Raw genomic sequence first — 4150 nt, forward strand, 5'->3', positions numbered from 1 at the left:
GAATCAAAAAGCTACAAGTCCCGCTCATCTAATTAAATTAATATTCATTGATATTTTGGACTTTATAGTATATTCTCCTCTTTTTATCCTATTTGATTTTCAGTTGCTTGGGGACAAGCAACAATTTAAGTTTGGTGTTGTGATGAGCGGATAATTTATACGCTTTTTGGCATTGTTTTCATATAGTTTTTAGTAAGTTTGAGCTACTTTTAGGGATGTTTTCATTAGTTTTTATGTTAAATTCACATTTCTGGACTTTACTATGAGTTTGTGTGTTTTTCTGTGATTTCAGGTAAATTCTGACTGAAATTGAGGGATTTGAGCAAAACTCTGAAGAAGGCTGACAAAAGGACTGCTGATGCTGTTGGATTCTGACCTCCCTGCACTCGAAATGGATTTTCTGGAGCTACAGAACTCCAATTGGCGCGCTCTCAACGGCGTTGGAAAGTAGACATCCCGGGCTTTCCAGCAATATATAATAGTCCATACTTTATTCGAAGAATGACGACGTAACTTGGCGTTAAACGCCAAGTACACGCTGCTGTCTGGAGTTAAACGCCAGAAAAACGTCATAATCCGGAGTTGAATGCCCAAAACACGTCATAACCTGGAGTTTGACGCCAAGAAATGCCTTAGCTCGTGGAATGATCAAGCTCAGCCCAAGCATACACCAAGTGGGCCCCGGAAGTGGATTTATGCATCAATTACTTACTCATGTAAACCCTAGGAGCTAGTCTAAGTATATATAGAACATTTATCTATTGTATTAGACATCTTTTGACCATTTTTAGTCTTTTTCATTCGGTCACTTGATCATGGAGAGGGCTGGCCATTCGGCCATGCCTGAACCCTTTGCTTATGTATTTTCAACGGTGGAGTTTCTGCACACCATAGATTAAGGGTGTGGAGCTCTGCTGTACCTCAAGTATTAATGAAGTCCTATTTTCTTTTATTCAAATCTCTCTTATTCTTATTCCAAGATATTCATTCGTACCCAAGAACATGATGAATGTGACGAGTCAAATTACCCTCATCATTATTCTCACTTATGAATGTATGTGATTGACAACCACTTCCGTTCTACATGCAACAGAGCTTGAATGCATATCTCTTAGATTCCCCAACAGAATCTTCGTGGTATAAGCTAGATAGATGGCGGCATTTATGAGGATCCGGAAAGTCTCACCTTGTCTGTGGTATTCCGAGTAGGATCCTGGGAATCCGGAAAGTCTCACCTTGTCTGTGGTATTCCGAGTAGGATTCCGGTAATGAATGACTGTGACGTGCTTCAAACTTTAACCTGCTGGGCGTTAGTGACAGACGCAAAAGAGGGATTCTATTCCAGTAGGAGCGGGAACCAACCGGTGATTAGCCGTACTGTGACAGAGTGCGTGCATTAGTTTTCACTGCGAGGATGGGATGTAGCCATTAGCCATCGGTGATGCCTCCAGACTGGTTAGCTGTGCGAGTGACAGCCGCACAGGATATTTCCCCGAGAGGAAGAAAGTAGCCACAGTTGATGGTGAACCCCTATACAAAGCTTGCCATGGAAAGGAGTAAGAAGGATTGAGTAGAAGCAATAGGAGAGCAGGCGTGCTTGGGCTCTACAGCATCTCCACCCGCTTATCTGAAATTCCTACCAATGAATCTGCATAAGTCTTCTATCCCTTTTATTTCTACCCTTTATTTCTATTTTCGAAAAACCCATAAACTATTTTAATCTGCCTGACTGAGATTTGCAAGGTGACCATAGCTTGCTTCATACCAACAATCTCTGTGGATTCGACCCTTACTCACGTAAGGTTTATTACTTGGACGACCCAGTACACTTGCTGGTTAGTTGAACGGAGTTGTGAGAATAAACAGTGCCATAAGAGTAAATATATGCTAAAGCTCAAAAGATAGAAATCACAATTTTGTCCACCACCCTCCATCGGAGTCAATAGTTTTGAGTTGAATCCTCAGCTCATTATCATGGTGCAACAAAGTTGCCAGTATTCTAGTCTTCCACAGGAAGAACCTATGGAGTTTCTGGCACAGTTTTTACAAATTGCTGACACAGTACATGATAAAGAAGTAGATCAGGATGTCTACATATTATTACTGTTTCCATTTGCTATAAAAGACCAAGCTAAGAGGTGGTTAAATAACCAACATAAGGCTAGCATAAGGACATGAAAACAACTGTCAGAAAAATTTCTGAATCAATACTTCCCTCCAAAACGGATGACACAGCTAAGGCTGAACATCCAAGGCTTTAAATAATGAGATAATGAATCTCTTTATGATGCCTGGGAAAGATACAAAGAGATGCTAAGAAAATGCCCTTCTAAAATGCTTTCAGAGTGGGTGCAGTTAGACATCTTCTATTATGGGCTTACAGAGAAAGCTCAGCTGTCTTTGAACCACTCAGCTGGTGGATCTATACACATGAGAAAGACAATTGAAGAAGCTCAAGAGCTCATTGATACAGTTGCTAGAAATCAGCATATGTACCGAAGTAGTGAACCTTCCATGAAAGAAGACGCTAAAATAGTAACTGCTGAACTCAGTCCTGCAGAACAAGTTACTGAATTCAATAAGCAATTAGATTTTCTAACAAAACAGCTAGTTGAATTCAAGGAGATATTGCAAGACACAAGATTGGCTAATATGAATAAGGAAGTGCAATTGAAGCAAACAAAACAGTAGCTATCAAAATAAATAACAGAAGAGTGCCAAGCAATTCAATTAAAAAGTGAGAAGACATTAAATACCTCACTTCAAGGCAGCAGAAAGCCAAGAAATGAACAAACTGATATCCAAAATCCCTATGAGGACAGTAAGAGCCTAGAGAGGAATAATTCTGGTGCTCAAACGCCAGAAGAGGGTGAAGAGCTGGCGTTGAATGCCCAAAGGAAGCTCAGTTCTGGCGTTCAGACGCCAAAAACAAGTAAGGAGTTGGCGTTGAACGCCCAAAGGAAGCTCAGTTCTAGCATTCAGACGCCAGAAACAGGTAAGGAGTTGGCGTCTAACGCCACTCCAGCTTCCACCCCTGGCATTCAAATGCCAGTGGGGGATCAGACACATACAAGTACTGATAGCAACCCCTCTCAAAAGGCTTCTCAACCCACGTCTGTAGGCAATAAACCTGCAGCAACTAAGGTTGAGGAATAAAAAGCCAAAATGCCTTATCCTCAGAAACTCCGGCAAGCAAAATAGGATAAGCAATTTGCCCGCTTTGCAGACTATCTCAGGACTCTTGAAATAAAGATTCCATTTGCAGAGACACTTGAGCAAATACCCTCTTATGCTAAGTTCATGAAAGAGATCTTAAGTCATAAGAAGGATTGGAGAGAAACTGAAAAAGTTTACCTCACTGAAGAATGCAGTGCAGTCATTCTGAAAAGTTTACCAGAAAAGCTTAAATATCCTGGAAGCTTTATGATACCATGCACATTAGAGGGTACTTGTACCAAGCAAGCTCTATGTGATCTTGGGGAAAGTATCAATCTAATACCTGCATCTACTATCAGAAAACTTGGTTTGACTGAAGAAGTCAAACCAACCCGGATATGTCTCCAACTTGCTGATGGCTCCATTAAATACCCATCAGGTGTAATTGAAGACATGATTGTCAAGGTTGAGCCATTTGCTTTTCCCACTGACTTTGTGGTGCTAGAAATGGAGGAGCACAAGAGTGCAACTCTCATTCTAGGAAGACCTTTCCTAGCAACTGGACGAACCCTCATTGACATCTAAAAAGGGGAATTAACCTTGAGAGTCAATGAGGACAAGTTTAAGTTGAATGTTGTCAAAGCTATGCAGCATCCAGACACCCCAAACGACTGCATGAGCATTGATATTATTGACTCTCTCGTGAAAGAGGTCAATATGACTGAGAGTCTCGAATCAAAGCTAGAGGATATCTTTAAAGATGCTCAACCTTATCTGGAGGAACTAGAGAGAATAATAGAACCTCTGAAAATCCCTCAGGAAGAGGAGAAACCTACTAAACCCAAGCTCAAACTATTGACACCATCCTTAAAATATGCATTTCTGGGAAAAGATGACACTTTTCTTGTAATCATAAGCTCTACCTTAGAGCCACAGGAAGAGAAAGCACTGATTCAAGTGCTAAGGACACACAAGACAGCTCTTGGGTGGTCCA

The sequence above is a fragment of the Arachis hypogaea genome, chromosome 7 (assembly GCF_003086295.3).
Source record: "Arachis hypogaea cultivar Tifrunner chromosome 7, arahy.Tifrunner.gnm2.J5K5, whole genome shotgun sequence".
In the NCBI taxonomy this organism is placed as follows: domain Eukaryota; kingdom Viridiplantae; phylum Streptophyta; class Magnoliopsida; order Fabales; family Fabaceae; genus Arachis; species Arachis hypogaea.